General features: G+C 40.6%; 1 non-coding gene across 1 annotated transcript; it reads right to left on the minus strand.

Moving 5' to 3' along the window:
- Nucleotides 1–9,847: 9,847 nt before the first annotated feature.
- TRNAG-CCC (transfer RNA glycine (anticodon CCC)) lies at nucleotides 9,848–9,918 on the minus strand. Its single transcript has one exon. It is a non-coding gene; the product is annotated as a tRNA-Gly (tRNA).
- Between the last annotated feature and the right edge of the window lie 7,829 nt (nucleotides 9,919–17,747).

Genomic DNA, 17,747 nt, shown 5'->3' on the forward strand with positions numbered 1-17,747 from the left:
TGTTCTAAAGAAGGGAGGAGATCCTCTTCTAACTGACTCCAAGCGAGGGTGGACCTTCTTAAAAACCCATATACTTATCAGATAACTTTAGTTCAGTTCAGTTCAGTCGCTCAGTCGTGTCCAAGTCTTTGCGACCCCATGAATCGCAGCATGCCAGGCCTCCCTGTCCATCACCAACTCCCAGAGTTCACTCAGACTCACGTCCATCGAGTCAGTGATGCCATCCAGCCATCTCATCTTCTGTCATCCCCTTCTCCTCCTGCCCCCAATCCCTCCCAGCATCAAGTCTTTTCCAATGAGTCAACTCTTCGCATGAGGTGGCCAAAGCACTGGAGTGCAGCTTAAACATCAGTCCTTCCAAAGAAATCCCAGGACTGATCTCCTTTAGAATGGACTGGTTGGATCTCCTTGCAGTCCAAGGGACTCTCAAGAGTCTTCTCCAACACCACAGTGCAAAAGCATCAATTCTTCGGCGCTCAGTTTTCTTCACAGTCCAACTCTCACATCCATACATGACCACAGGAAAAACCATAGCCTTGACTAGACGGACCTTAGTCGGCAAAGTAATGTCTCTGCTTTTCAATATGCTATCTAGATTGGTCATAACTTTTCTTCCAAGGAGTAAGCGTCTTTTTATTTCATGGCTGCGGTCACCATCTACAGTGATTTTGGAGCCCCCAAAAATAAAGTCTGACACTGTTTCCACTGTTTCCCCATCTATTTCCCATGAAGTGCGCTTCTTCCAGCCCAGCGTTTTTCATGATGTACTCTGCTTATAAGTTAAATAAGCAGGGTGACATTATACAGCCTTGATGTACCCTTTTCCTATTTGGAACCAGTCTGTTTTTCCATGTCCAGTTCTAACTGTTGCTTCCTGACCTGCATACAGATTTCTCAAGAGGCAGGTCAGGTGGTCTGGTATTCCAAAACAGAGAGAGAAACAGAGACAGACAGAGAGAAGATAAGAAAAAGAAAAAGAAAGAAAGCGAGAGAGAAGAGCCTTTGTACCTTCAGAACATGCAAGTTCATTTTTGCTTTGTGCTTGGACCACCGTACATTCATGCACAAAATAAAAGTCAGCAAATCCAAACATGTTCTTCTCACATCCAGCTCTAGAAATTGGAACAGTGCTCTTCATGGTCTCTAAACATGTCCATCTTGGTTCCAATACTAAACAAACATGCAGCTCCCACTTTAATGAGAGCAAACAGAATATATATATATCTGTGTGTGTGTGTGTGTGTGTGTGTGTGTGTGTGTATGCATGATAAAAACACTGAGGAATAAGAATAAATGTTTCCTTCTAAGACAGATTATTCTAAGAAGAAAAAACTTCAAGAAATATTTTACTTCATATACTTACCAAGATCGGAGTTTAAGATGAACGTGTGAAAAGAAATAAATGAACAATGAGAAAATACTGTTTTCACCTGAAAATTAGATTATCAAAAAGTATAAAGTCAGTGAAAGGAATATCAGGTTAGAAACTGTGGAAGACAAGTAGTGTATTTAAAAAATCAAGTTTGTAAAATATTAAATGGATCCCAGCAGAAACAATAAGGAGATAAATACAAGTTCAAGGATAGACTCTATGAACCCAAATTATTTATGCAGAGAGACACACATCTTTGAGTAAAGGACTATGGAATAGATGAATAAGCAATAAATAAATAAAAAGGAGAAATTTTATTGAGTTGACAATTGATACTTCACATTGAAATTTTTTGAAAAGCAGAGACATTACTTTGCCAACAAAGGTCCATCTAGTCAAGGCTATGGTTTTTCCAGTGGTCATGCATGGATGTGAGAGTTGGACTATGAAGAAAGCTGAGCACTGAAGAATTGATGCTTTTGAACTGTGGTGCTGGAGAAGATTCTTGAGAGTCCCTTGGACTACAAGGAGATCCAACCAGTCCATTCTGAAGGAGATCAACCCTGGGTGTTGTTTGGAAGGAATGATGTTGAAGCTGAAACTCCAGTACTTTGGCCACCTCATGCAAAGAGTTGACTCCTTGGAAAAGACTGATGCTGGGAGGGATTGGGGGCAGGAGGAGAAGGGAAGACAGAGAATGAGATGGCTGGATGGCATAACCGACTCAATGGACATGAGTCTGAGTGAACTCCGGGAGTTGGTGATGGACAGGGAGGCCTGGCGTGCTGTGATTCATGGGGTCACAAAGAGTCAGACACGGCTGAGCAACTGAACTGATCTGAACCCAGACTGCTAATGCTGAACTTTTCTGAAGCTTAAAAATATATATATATAAAAGATAATATAAGACTGAATTCCTGTTTAACAATTTACTGAGCATAAATATTTCTTTTTTCTCTCAAAATCTGATGAAAATGACAAAAGTATTCTGATGTAAGGAAAAAAGGTAAATGCTAAAATTTGAGAATGCCTTCAAAAGCAAAGAAAAACGGAGTATTTCTGGATGATACTAAGCCAATGAATAATATTGATTACCACACCTAATATATCTGAGGAACTGTGAAATTTTTTAAACAGATAACATAACCTCTGAAAAATTAATTCTGACCAAATGAATCCTTCAGAAGTAAGTTCATGGAGAGCAAGAGCAAAGAAACTAGAACAGAGTGTGGGCTGGTTTTTTTTTCCCCCACTGTGTAATTAATTAAAGGATTGCAAAATAGTTACTGCTGCCCCCTGCTTTCAGACCTGCTGTTACATTTTCCAACTGGATAAAATCTGCAGGACTTCTTTTGTCACCATGGAAATTCAGCCAAGGGGTCTAAAGGGGCGTGACTTCAGGCTTTTGTCCTTCTTATGGGGGACAGGGCCACTTACAAATTGTCCACGTAGATTCTTTCTGCACCTTTAAGGTAGAGCCCACTGTTTTTACCTTCCCATCCACCATACAGAGTTGGTCTTAGCACTCATTGTTGTGGCAATAATTACTGTTACATGTGCCAAGGATACTTTCATGAACAGTTGTTGTTTTAGTCACTAAGTCATGTCCGACTCTTTTGCAGCCACGTGGACTATAGCCTGCCAGACTCCTCTGTCCATGAGATTTCCCAGGCAAGTATACTGGAGGGGGTTGCCATTTCCTTCTCCAGCAGATCTACCTGCCCCAGGGATCAAACCTGTGTGTCTTGCATCAGCAGGAGGGTTCTTTACCACTGAGCCACCAGGGAAGCTGTATTAATATATGGAAATTAGCAAGGAAGAAAATCATCACACATTGGAAGAAAAAAATAGGTTTAAAAACTGAACAATTTTTTTTAAACGGAGAAATAAAAATGAACAAACAGGAAAACTAACACTAGCGGAATCAGAGTTAGCACTGAATACAGAAAGATTTTAACTGTCTAGTTCTCATATTTTCATAGAATGAAGGGATGCTCTGAAACATGGAAAGTAATTATGTGCTTCTTTAAGTTAAAAACATGATTACTAAGATTAAAAATTACAGTAATAACATAAAGTTTGGATAGCAGAATTGTCATGGATAAAGACTACACTTGTAACTAGAAAATTAAGCTGAGAATTATACCAATGTACAGTTTAAAAAGTCAAAGCAATAAGAGTTAAAAGACATTAAGGAGAAGATGGAGGCTAGGTCTACTGTTACCAACATCCTTTAAAAATTCAGACTGACATCCAGCTTATCTCAGATGCTGGATTCTAGAAAGTAACCAATAAGAACGAAGGATTTTGAAGTAAGAAAAAAAAAAGCAAACAAAAAAACCCTATCCCTATCAAAACTTTGATTCAATTATGAGCAAAAAATAGACATTTTAGACATCAATTGAAAAAAGCTATGTTTTACTTACACTTCCTTTTCCACAAAATGTATTCATTAACATATCCTTGAAAACTGAAAAATGAATCTAAGTATGTGGAGGATACCTAATGACACAAATAATAAATTTTAAATAGTTACAGGTAATAATGCTATGGAACCCAATCCAGCTGTTAAAAAAAATGTTCCCTTTCCAAAGGACTTCCCTGGTGGCTCAGACGGTAAAGTGTCTGCCTACAATGCGGGAGACCCGGGTTCAGTCCCTGGGTCGGGAGGATCTCCTGGGGAAGGAAGTGGCACCCCACTTCAGTATTCTTGCCTGGAAAATTGCATGGACAGAGGAGCCTGGTAGGCTACAGTTCATGGGGTCGCAAACAGTCGGACACGACTGAGCGACATCACTTTCACTTTCTTTCTTTCCCTTCCCCCAAAGGAAGCGTCCAATAGGAAGAGAAGAATTCAAATCCTATGGAAAATAGTGTGCAGTTTACTCCGAAAACTAAAGATAGAATTACCACATGATCCAGCACTCCCACTCTTGGGCATACACTCAGACAGAACTGTAATTCAAACAGATGCACACACCCCTGTGTTCATAGCAGCACTCTTCACAAAAGCCAGAAGATGGAAGCAACCTAAATGTCCGAGGACGGATGAGCGGATAAAGAGATGTGGTGCAGATAACACACGCAGCGCAATGGAGTATCACTCGGTCATAAACAGAATGAGATCGTGGCATTTGCAGCAACATGGGTGCAACCAGAGACTATAATATAAGAGAAGTCAGTCAGAAAGAGACAGACAAATGCCATGCAATATCACTTCTATGTGGAATCGAAAGTAAGGCACAAACGAACCTATCAACAAAACAGAAGCAGAGTCACAGTCACAGAGAACAGACTTGTCGGTGCCAAGAGGGAGGGAAGGACTAGGATCGTGGGGTCAGCAGGTGCAAACTATTGTATGTAAGATGGAAAAACAATGCCCTATGGTATAGTACAGGGGAATATGTCCAATATCCTGTAAAGAACCATAATGGAAAAGAATATTTAAAAATAAGAATGTAAAAAAAAAAATGCACATTTCAAAGCTATGAGACCAAAGAATAAAACTGACAGAGTAGAAAATTCTAAAAAAAGAATTAAAATCCTGCTCGAATTTTTGTCTCTTCTATGGGATTCTGGAGAAGGCAATGGCCACCCCGCTCTAGTACTCTTGCCTGGAAAATCCCATGGACAGAGGAACCTGGTAGGCTGCGGTCCATGGGGTTGCGAAGAGTCGGACATGACTGAGCGACTTCCCTTTCACTTTTCACTTTCATGCATTGAAGAAGGAAATGGCAACCCACTCCAATGTTCTTGCCTGGAGAATCCCAGGGACGGGGGAGCCTGGTGGGCTGCCGTCTATGGGGTCGCACAGAGTCGGACACGACTGAAGTGACTTAGCAGCAGCAGCAGCATGGGATTCTAGGTTTGGGCTATGGTTAACAATCCAGTTTTAATAATGCATTTCCTTAAAAGTTAGTGTAATAACTAGTAAAACAGATTTGTGAAGTAGAAAGTCCAATCCATGAGAACAACAGCAAAAGATCAATCTAACAAAACTCAGGGTAAAGGAAAAAAAAATCCATTGTAACTTAATGAAACAAAGCTTAATAAAGAGAAAACATAAACTGTGTCTAGAAACACAGTTGTTGATTATATTTTATGAAAACACTCTCATTTAAAACCTGGAAACATCAGACAAAATTAAATAAAGATTATTTTGCTTGCCTAGTTGAATTTTCAAGAGTGTTAGAGAAGTCGTAACAGTCTGACATCCAGTAATCGGGATCATAAGCTACAGCTGAAGACCTGGCCATCCTAAGGACATTTTCCAGCTATAAATTTGACTTTTAACAACCTCCAGATCTTTAGGAGAAAGGATTTTAGGTGCATAAATGTGGGATTTAGATTGAATCCATCATATACAGCCCTCAGAAGATTATACGGTCAGGTAAAGATACTTCTTTTCTTTTTTTAAAATTTTTATTTTTACTTTATTTTACTTTACAATACTGTATTGGTTTTGCCATACATTGACATGAATCCACCACGGGTGTACATGCGATCCCAAACACGAACCCCCCTCCCACCTCCCTCCCCACAACATCCCTCTAAGAAAGATAACACAAAACCATGCTTTGACCAAAAGCAGAAAGTCATAATTGCAGTCTTGTAACTGAATACATAGATAAGGGGATTAAATTTATTTGAATCCTCCAGAAAGTTCCAATTCTGGATGTGAACTTTAAGAGATTCCAGGATCTTGACATCCTTTTCAGGAGAGAAAAGAAGCCAGCCCTCTCAACTTTGTCACAATAAATGTGTGTGTTAGTTGCTCAGTCATGTCTGACTCTTTGTGATCCCAGGGACTGTAGCCCACCAGGCTCCTCTGTCCGTGGGGATTCTCCAGGCAAGAATACTGGAGTGGGTTGCCATTTCCTGCTCCAGGGAATCATCCCAACCCAGAGAACGAACTCAGGTCTCCACGTTGCAGGCAGACATTTTACTTCCTGAGACCCCAGGGATGGCCCCAAATAAACACTCAGTGAAAGAAAATGAGCTCATGGATAGAGAAGTCATAACCTAAAGTAAGCTGAAACAACGATCAACAGAATTAGATCTATAAGGAGTTTAGAAAGAGGAAAAATTAGATACAGAAAATGAAAGTTTTACTTAAAATGTTTAAAGAAATAAAAGAGAATCTAAAATATGCAAAAGATGCTATTTATGAAGAACATGGTTATTTGAATAATGAACCAAATCAAACTTCTGCAATCAAAAATTATACTCATTTAAATTAAAAGCTCAGTCATTCGGTTAAAAAAGAGAATAGACATAACTAGAAAGAGAAATAGTGAGATAAAAGATTGGTTTTAAGAAATAACCCAGAGGCAACATAGAAATGAAGCAAATGAAAGACACATATGAGACAGCAGTGGAAAGACTGCTAAGAACCAATATACATGCAACTGGGGTCCAGAAAAACTGACAGAATGAAGGAGAGACAATAAATGTTTAATTAAGTCCATAATTAATCAAATGCCTTGCTCTTCAAATCCTAGAAGTAAAACACATCCTAATCAGAAAAAAAAAAATAGAAAAACATACCTGAGTGCTGCTGTTGCTGCTGCTGCTGCTAAGTTGCTTCAGTTGTGTCTGACTCTGTGCAACCCTATAGACAGCAGCCCACCAGGCTCCCCAGTCCCTGGGACTCTCCAGGCAAGAACCCTGGAGTGGGTTGCCATTTCCTTCTCCAATGCATAAAAGTGAAAGTGAAGTCGCTCAGTTGTGTCCGATTCTTCGTGACCCCATGGACTGTAGCCCACCAGGTTTAATAACCTCTACAATGTTTCATTGTTCAAACATTATACAAGTAAATTTCTTGTTCATGTAAAATCCAAAATGAGAACGTTGATTAGTAAGTGTCATCTATCATTCCTGCTCACATTCTCTTGGCTGGAAAATAGCCCATCACTCACAGCAAGCTGCGAGGAAGAATGGGGAATGCAGGGTAGCTTAGAACCCAGGAAAAGTAAGAAAAAGTATACTGATGAATGCGCAGTATTGTATCTGAAACATCATGCTCTTCTCATCATGAAATACTCATTTTATCCTTCCCCTGAGATAACCCACGTGCCTATCTGGTTCAAAGTTTGGTATTTCCAGATGATTCCCATTCCTCTCCATCAGGTTTGTTTGATGGCCCAATGATCTGGGAATAAAAATATTTTATCTGCCTTTTCTAACACACAGTGGTGGAAAAGGCAAAGAATGTCTATAATGAACACTTTCATCACAAAGGAGATGAATCCCTTGTTCACTTGTTTGCTGGACTAATGAAATATAACTGGGGAGGTACTGTGAAAATCAGTTCTTCATCTGAGGGGTAACTACTCGGAAAGCTTTTCATTCTTCTCTGGGGCCAGATCTGAAGTAGGTGAGGGCACACCTGTTCTAGCAGATATTAAGAGTTACTATAATACGATGTAGTAACTAAACTAGAGTATTCATACTATAGTAGTAGCAGTGCTAGAACTTCCCAGGTGGCTCAGCGGTAACCAATCTGCCTGCTAGTGCAGGAGACACAGGTTCAATCCCTGGGTCGGGAAGATCCCCCGGAGAAGGAAATGGCAACCCACCCCAGTATTCTTGCCTGGGAATTTCCATGGACTGAGGAGCCTGGAGGGCTATCGTTCATGAGGTTTCAAAAGAGTTGGATAGGATGCAGAGATTAAACAACAACAGCAGTGTCAGAGGTTTGATAGTGGAAGTCGATGATGGAACAAGTCCTTTAGATCACTTAACATGCTTCAGAGCCTCAAAAAGAAGAAGACATCTGAGTTTTTTGTAACATAAAAGGTGTAAACATGCATAGCCATAGATGAAGAGGTCATTGAAACAGAACAAGACAGTCAATGTATATATGCCAGTTTAGTGTATGCAGAAGGTGGCTTTCAAGTTGGTGAGAAAGGAATAGATTATTCAATTATTCAACAGATAGTATTGGGACTATTTATTCATAATGGTATTTGGGAGCAAAATATAAATATCTCACATCACACTCAGAAACAAAATCTAGATAGATGAAATTACTTCTTTAATGCTATAAAATGTACTATAACACATAGAGAATATTTTCGTATTCTTATATAAGTTAAAAATCTTTCTTAATTTTTTTTAAAAAAATCTGGAGGCTTTAAATTTGATTATATACACTTTGAATGAAGTTTTGTTTTTTAATTACAGAAGATGTGGTAAAACAAGTCATCAAGCAAGGAAGCTTGGAAAATATAATCCTCTGAAATACAGAGCAGGGAAATAAGAGGAATGGATTTTTGGTAACAAATAGACAAACTGATACAAAGTGCATTTTAGACTGAAGAACAGAGTTCATTAAATGAGTGGGTCATTTCACAAAAGAGGCTATACTTATCGAACAAAAGGGAAAAGTTAAGCAAGCCCCTCAATGTGTATATTATGCTGTCAGTTATGGAAAAAGACAAGATTACAAACAATGACCTGAGGCTTAATGCTTAAGATGACCCAAGTTTTAAATGTAGAATAGTTTGCTTGTACAAAAGATAGTGGCTATGTCTATTTCAGGGTGAGGGACACACCAGGTGCTGTTCAAGAGCATGGATGTAGTTACACAGGGCCACTTAAATTTGAATGGCACTTTGATAATCCTATAGTGCTTTCCTTTGTGTTATCTCATTTAATCCTTTCAAAACTAATAATATACACCTTCTCTGTCTAAGAGAAACACAAATTCAGAGAGATTTGGAAAACTTCCAGAAGACAAGACAGTACATGGAGAAGTCAGGGTTCAAATCCAGATCTTCCTCCGAAACAAAAGCAGATATTTCTACTCCTTTAACTGGGTCCTCTCCTTCCTTATTCAGTTAAGCCATTCTATCACTGTTGTTTAGCGGTTCAGTCACGTCCTACTCCCTGCAATCCCATGGACTGTAGCCTCCCAGGCTTCTCTGTCTATGGGATTTTCCAAGCAAGAATACTGGAATAGGTTGCCATTTCCTTCTCCAGGGCATCTTCCCAACCCAGGGTTCAAACTCACATTTCCTGCATTGAAAATGTGTTCTTTAGACATTATAGCACAAGGAAAGTGATTTGCAACATATATAATACATAAAGCATTCATGTCTACACTCTTTAATGTGCTCCTTTGCACCAAGAAGATAAAAGACAAATAAACCATCAGAAACATAAGTAAATGACAAAAATGGATAATTTAAAGATAAAATGGACCAATGTTCAAAAGTATTAAACTACATTCTTTCATACTGATAATTAGGAAGAAACAAATTGAAAATGTAGTTGCTACATCATTTCTTGCCAATCAGTATGGTAAAGACCAGGATGCTTGATTATATTTTGTGTTGAATATACATTTAAGTGTTATACAATGTGTCATTTTGATAGGCAGAATACAAGAGAGATATTTTTTATTGATTGATTAGAAACTAGCCCATATAGTGTTTTCTGCTAATTAAGACCAAGAAAAGTACTTGGACACTGTGCATTGGCCGGGAATCGAATCCAGGTCTCCTGCATGGGAGGCAAGAATTCTACCACTGAACCACCAATGCTTTGTCACTATGCTGGTGGCTCAGAAGGTAAAGTGTCTGCCTGCAGTGCAGGAGACTTGGGTTTGATCCCTGGATTGGGAAGATCCCCTGGAGAAGGAAATGGCAACCCACTCCAGTACTCTTGCCTGGAAAATTCCATGGAGGGAGGAACCTGGCAGACTACAGTCCATGGGGTCGCAGAGTCGGACATGATTGAGTGGCTTCACTTTCACTTTCTAAGACCAAGAAGTTGCCAGAGAAGAGAGTGAGGCTTTGTTGTCAATTCCCATTTCTATCAGAGAATGTCTGCTTATATGTTAAATCTCTGGGTAGGAGGTTTTTGTTTTTTTTTTTTTTCTTTATTGATCTGTTAAGAAAAAGAGGAAGGAAAAGAAGGAACAGGAGGAAAAAGAAGAGGACAAAGAACGAGAAAAGAAAAGAAAACAATAAAGAAAAAAACAGGTGATAGAAGGTCCCTGTTGCATTGGAGAGACTATTCAGTTCAGTTCAGTCACTCAGTCGTGTCTGACTCTTTGCGACCCCATGAATCGCAGCCGCCAGGCCTCCCTGTTCATCAGCATCTCCTAGAGTTCACTCAGACTCACGTCCATCGAGTCTGTGATGCCATCCAGCCATCTCATCCTCGGTCGTCCCCTTCTCCTCCTGTTCCCAGTCCCTCCCAGCATCAGAGTTTTTTCCAATGAGTCAACTCTTCGCATGAGGTGGCCAAAGTACTGGAGTTTCAGCTTTAGCACCATTCCTTCCAAAGAAATCCCAGGGTTGATCTCCTTCAGAATGGACTGGTTGGATCTCCTTGCAGTCCAAGGGACTCTCAAGAGTCTTCTCCAACACCACAGTTCAAAAGCATCAATTCTTCGGCTCTCAGCCTTCTTCACAGTCCAACTCTCACATCCATATATGACCACAGGAAAAACCATAGCCTTGACTAGACGGACCTTAGTCGGCAAATTAATGTCTCTGCTTCCATTGTGAAAAGCAGTTTCAGTTTTTATATTCCTTGCACTTGTTGTTACCTATGTGATCATGTCTAATTTGCATAGCATGAATGAGCCCCAATCTATTCATTTATGCCAGTACTTTGGAATTTCTACAGAAGCTTAAAAATTAAACCCTTTAGATGATAGAAAGGTAACTCAACTGGTTGAAGGAAACTGGTGTAATCCCAATAGGGTGTAGTAGGTTCTGTAAGCTCCTAGAGAGTGAAAGCACACTAAAGAAATTCAAATCCAAGGTTCTTAAAAATACTGTGCAAGCTCTTGCCACAGGCTGACTGGACTGTGTTTGAGCATCTGATTTGCAATTATGTTACATGGTAGGGGTGTGTCTGTGTGTGTTTCTGTGTGTGTGTGTGTGTGTGTGTGTGCTCAGTCACATCTGGTGCTTTGCAGCCCCTTGTACTGTAGCCCACCAGACTCCTCTGTTCATGGAATTTTCCAGGCAACAATAGTGGAATGGGTTGCCATTTCCTCCTCCAGGGCATCTTCCCCACCCAGGGATCAAACCAGCGTCTCTTACATCTCTTGCACTGGCAGGCAGATTCTTTACCACTGCACCACCTGGGAAGCCCACATGGCAGGTTTAGTCCAACGTTAAAGAGTACTGGGGGCTTCTGAAGTGGCACTAGTGGTAAGAACCCACCTGCCAATGCAGGAGACAAGAGATGCAGGTTCGATCACTGGGTGGGGAAGATCCCCTGGAGGAGGAAATGGCAACCCACTCCAGTATTCTTGCCTGAAGAATCCCATGGACAGAGGAGCCTGGCTGGCTACAGTCCAAAGGTAGCAAAGAGTCCAACGTGACTGAAGTGACCCAGCACTCATGTGAAGAGTAGTAATGTTTTATGGCCACAATTATTAATTAATCAACTCAAAGTATTGAACAAATCACTGAAATGGTCTTATTTTATGAAAATATTCAAATAAAACTTATAAATTATCTTTCATTGTGAATGGTGAGCCAGTCCTCAACAAAGATGAGTCTCTTTAAAAGATTTATTGCCTTAACTGAATATTAATTAGCTTTATTTCATATGTCTGCAAATATTCTAAAGCTTCATTAAGTGAAAGTGAAAGTCACTCGGTCATGTCCGACTCTTGGCAACCCCATGAACTACACAGTCAGTGGAATTCTCCAGGCCAGACTACTGGAGTGGGTAGCCTTTCCCTTCTCCAGGGGATCTTCCCAACCCAGGGATCCAACCCAGGTCTCCCACACTGCAAGCAGAGTCTTCACTAGTTGAGCCACAAGGGAAGACCAAGAATACTGGAGTGGGTAGCCTATCCCTTCTCTAGCGGATCTTCCCAACTCAGAAATTGAACTGGGGTCTCCTGCATTGCAGGTGGATTCTTTACTAACTGAGCTATCAAGGAAGTTTCATTAAAGTTTCTCTTAATTAGGCTCTCAATAAACATATTGATTAATATTACAAAAGAAAATCTGGGCATGGCTTCTGTGTGGGGGAAAGCTGCTGTTTCTATTTGGTTTGGGTTCGTTCGTTCCACCTTTTCCGCAAAGAGCACCTTGACTTGCTTTCAAGGACTTCTTCCTCAAATCCTTAGGTGACATTATTGCAGCGACACTAGGCTTTTCCCATTGTCCATGATGCCCTGACTCAAAACCTTTGCATTCTTCCTTTGCTAGCCCTGGGAAGAAGAAACCAAGGGCTCACAATGAGAAGCAAGTCCAATTTCAAACATCAGCTGTTACTTTTCTCAGTCTCTCCATTCTCTGTGTCTGCTCGATCTTTCATTATCTCATTAAGGACCTGTTTCTCTTGAGCACATGGTAAGAAACTTACCATCACTTCCTGCCCTTTGTATCTGAGAATTCAGATAGCCAGTGAAAGATTCTTATTCAAAGTCACCCTGAAACTGCTTCCCCAGTACCTGTCCTCTCTCCAATACAAAAATGATGATTAGTCTCACTTGGGTCAGAGTCCTACTGCTGGACCAGCTCACTTGGGCAAGAGCCACCCCCTCGCCTTGTAACTATGTTGGTTGGGTTTGGAGAATAAGGGAGTATTATCAGAGGGGAAAAAAAAACAGGTGCCAGAAATGCAAACAGGTAGATGTCTGCCAGAAAGCCTAGAGATAGAGTACCATGAATGGTAAAGGGAGGAAATGGCAGGATCATTTCAAAGAAAGATGAAAAGTGTTAAGAGTGACCTAGCTGCAGAGCACGCAATACCATTTGGGTTGACAGGAGTCCCTGGATTTAGGAATGAGGCTATCACAAGTAACCTTGGTGAGAATGCAGCCGGTCAGACGAGGTGTGAGGGAGACCGAGGTGACAATATTCAAGGGGGTGGGAAGGTTATTAACCCAAGTGAGAAGTAATATATCCTTGACAAGAATGCTCTAGAGATCTGACAAGAATGCTATCGAGTTAATTTTGCTTCTTGTTAAAGAATGTCCATGGTCATAGGCTAATCATCTTTTGACTTTATAATCCCTGGTTTTCTACTGTGTGAGAGTGGGAAGAGAATAGGTCCCGAGCAGATACTGGAGAAAGGAATACACCCTAAACTTTTTGGCGGTTCAGGACCTCCAGCGTGCATGATAAGTCACTTTGGTCATGTCTTGACTCTTTGCGACTCTACGGACTGTAACCTGCTAGGCTCCTCTGTCCATGGGATTCTCCAGGCAAGAATACTGGAGTGTGTTGCCTTGCCCTCCTCCAGCGGATCTTCCCAACCCAGGGAGTGAACCCACATCTCTCAAGTCTCCTGCATTGGAAGGCAGGTTCTTTACCACTAGTACCACCTGGGAAGCCCTCAGGACCTCCTACATGCTCTTAATAAGTCACGTCTCTTTGCCACTCAAGGAACATATGCAGTGACCACCAGGAAGACTCACCACAAAATATCTCACACTGTCTCTACCAACAGATTAATTTATATCAGCAATTCCATGTCTGTTCAGTTTCCTAAGTTATATTCTTTCATGAATATATAATTCTTTATATTCTTTTTTCTCCTTCTGTGTCCACGTTCCCCCATCAGTGAGCACAAAAAGTCCTCTCTCCTCTAATACTTTCCTTTGTGAAAGTTTTTTGGAGTTACCCAGAGAGAGTTAATACTTTTTCATTCAAACTCTGCATCTTCGAAAGCTCTTCATGTAACAGAGACATTTTATTATGATGGTTCATGCAGTCTCCTGACTTATGTCCCAGGTGTTATACTGGCCTGGTTAGGAAATGGTGCAGCCCTTACAGAATCTCAGGTATGGTCTGGAACATGAGGCACAGACCAGCACTCTAGGGAAGCTTGGCAATTCTCTTCCTAAATTGGTCTGCCTTGCAGGATTGCTTATATACCTACAGGAAAATTCCTGTGACATGGATACACCTTGGCTCCAAGGATGTGTCTGAAACTATCTCACGTACTATCTGCTGAGCTTTTTCTCAAAACCTGGCATATCCTTGGCAACCTGTAGCTTCTCTACTGGATGAGACCAGTCAGGATTCAGTTCCACCCATTATCTGCAGAAAAGGTGACCCAGATCCTTTTCTGATCCATTATCTGCAGAAAATTGACCCAGAGTTATGAGACCAGATGGGATTTACCCAGCATCTGGACTTAACACAGAGGTATGTTATACATGGAAAAAGACCACTTGGTGGGTAATTGAGCCTCGGCTAAGAAGACTGTAGGCCACATTTGAACTGCAACCCTTCAGAGAAGAAGGTGAGAAAGGTCTTTCTAGAAATGGAAAATGGAGGAAAGGAAAGGGAAAGACATGTTTGCAATAGTTGATGCTCACACATGTGTAACTGTCTCCCTGGAGAATAAGTTAGCATTTATCTCGAGATAAGTGAAAACATTATTCATTAGGAATAAGTGAGACTGGCAAGTGGGACCAAAGAAGGCTTTAGTGCTTCTGTTTAAGGGATCTTCAGTGACACCTTGGATCTCTTAGGGAGAGAAGCCATGAAACCTTGTGGTTAAAGGCACAGGCACCTCCAGAGTCCAAGTTCACCTCTGACGAGCTATGTGCTCTTGGACACATTACTTAAATTATTAGCATTCAGATTTATCCTTTAAAATAGAAGTTTAAAGGTCCTGGTTGGCCAAGTTGTTAAAAGGATTATAAAGCATAAAAAACACAACATATGAAATGCTTAACACAGTACTAGATTGGTGTTCAATGAACAATGATCAACTGGAGGGTTTTCAAACTGCAGGGTTTCCAGAAATGTCTGTGTTTAATTTTAGGTAAATGTCTTATTTGTTTGATAGGTTTTGTTTTCTCCTGCCATCAGTTGTGGTCCTAGTGGAAAGCTGGCAGAAGCTGAAGGAGATAGTGCAATGGCCTGCCCAGTAAGATGCTATATTTGACTGGAAGACGCAGAGAAAAGTGAACTATGTTACTATAAGTTTTAATTTTTAAGGTATTTAATTATATTCCAATTATCTGCAATTTGCTCATCCCAAATGGCATAGCTCACGTACACAGTCTGTTTAATAAGCTACAAATTATGGTTTGCAACTCACTATGCTGGAAAATATGTCTTAATTGATTTCCTAACTATTGATGACATTTTGAGCACTTGATTCTGCATTAACTTCTATAAGGAAGGATAAAATAGGTTAGTCCTATGTAAAATGTCTTTAATGCACTGTTAACAATTATATTTACAAAATTATTTTAAAAAGAAAATCAGAACCCTCAGCAGCTTTCAACCTTCCAGCATATCTAATAGGTGTCATTGGGGCATGGGTCTGTGCTTTTCTCTGCCACATGTGTAGTCTAGGCCCTCCTTGAACACAGCCCTGCCTGCTTCATCAAGCTCCTCTCTCGCCATTCTGCCTAGCTCTCCTTGATCTAGCAACATTGGCCTCCCTGCCTCGGGTTTCTGATTTTCAACCAGCCATTTCCTCTCTCTGCGCTTGTACCACACTACTCTGCAAGGCACGCTCGTTGCCCTGCTTTTGAGGCTAATGACTACTTAGGTTAGCTTTTTATCACAGTCTTTGTCACACATACATTTAAATGGTAACTCATGTAATTTTCACTTAATTGCCTTCATCCCTGTTCACATGTATTTTTCATATTGAGACCATGTCTTTTTGATTTACTGGTCTACTCTCAACATTAAGCCCAGTTGTTGCTGTTCAGTCATGAGGTTGTGTCTGACTCTTTTGTGACCCCCAGTACCTGTTCAATAAATATTTATGAACTGGGTGAATAAGTGAGGAACCTTATACAAGAAGGCAAAGCTATTTCATACTGAAGCTGGTGCTCAAGCTTTTGAGTTGGACAGGTTTGGGATGGAAACACAGATTTGCTATTTAATTATCCTGTGACTGTGAGCAAGAAACTAAACATCTCTAAGCCTTGGCATTTTCTCTTCTGTAATATGGAGATAATACTGTACCCTCACATAAAGTTACCATAAGATACAGATTAGGTTATGTTGTATCTGCAAATACCTATTACAGTGCGCAAAGTAAGCACTCAAAACTTCCCAGTGCTCAGGGGTCACTACTGTTAAGAGTGATGTGAAGTAGGAATCTATTTCCATGATAAACGCCTTGCATGTATCATGAAAACCTGCACAACTGATGTCATAGCAGAGTTAACAGCAACAGCAGCTCAGTTCTTTCCGAAAGCTGATTGAGAGTGTAACTGACCCTCATATGGCACAGAAAGACCATTTGCTGCCTCTTCAAACGCAGGCTGAGAGGCAGTTCTCATCAAGTTGTAGCACCACACAGCTTCTTTCATGAGAGCTGGTGGCTTCTCAAATACAGCCAAAACTCTCAGCCTCAGTTATATTGTTTAAAACAATGTATGGTGTCTCTTCTTCTGGGAGGGCTCAGCAGGGGCTCTCAAAATCATCTTCTAAACAACTTCTAGTCACTAGCCAGCATTAGGAAAGAGAATGCTCTCGTAGCATCTGGTTTTGGCACACACGGACTTCACGTCTAAATGCAAAACATGTAGCACTCAGCACAGCCAACCGTCTACACAGTCTGGTAGGAGGCATGTGTATCTGGCTCCTTGCAATCCGTTGTCTCCAACATATGCCGTTTGTCCTTTACATCAGTAAGACAAAATCATTTTTAAAAAATTGCTGAATAACTTGATTTCTAGTTACACACTGTAGAAAAGTATTTTGTATCAGAAAGAACATTGGCCTCTTTAGAATACAACTTTTGGACATCTTTGTAGGGGAAAAAAAAAGTAATGAAAAAGAACAAAGCTGAAAGTATTACCCTCCCAGACTTAAGATTATACTACAAAGTTACAGGAATCAAAACAGTATCACACTGACACAAAAACAGACACATATATCAGTAGAAAAGTATAGAGAGCACAGAAATAAACCCACATATGCATGGTCAATTAATCTACAACAAAAGAGGCAAGAATATACAATGGAGAAAAGTCAGTCTCTTCAATATGTGGTGCTAGGAAATTGGACAGCTACATGTTCAGTTCAGTCGCTTAGTCTTGTCTGACTCTTTGCAACCCCATGGACTGCAGCACACCAGGCTTCCCTGTCCATCGCCAACTCCCAGAGTTTACTTAAACTCATGTTCATTGAGTCGGTGATGCCATCCAACCATCTCATCCTCTGTTGTCCCCTTTGCCTCCCGCCTTCAATCTTTCCCGGCATCAGGGTCTTTTCAAATGAGTCAGCTCTTTGCATCAGGTGGCCAAAGTATTGGAGTTTCAACATCAGTCCATTCAGCTTCAGCATCAGTCCATTCAGCTTCAGCATCAGTCCTTCCAGTGAATATTCAGGACTGATTTCCTTTATGATTGATTGCTTGGATCTCCTTATAGTCCAAGGGACTCTCAAGAGTCTTCTCCAACATCATAGTT

The sequence above is a fragment of the Budorcas taxicolor genome, chromosome 5 (assembly GCF_023091745.1).
Source record: "Budorcas taxicolor isolate Tak-1 chromosome 5, Takin1.1, whole genome shotgun sequence".
In the NCBI taxonomy this organism is placed as follows: domain Eukaryota; kingdom Metazoa; phylum Chordata; class Mammalia; order Artiodactyla; family Bovidae; genus Budorcas; species Budorcas taxicolor.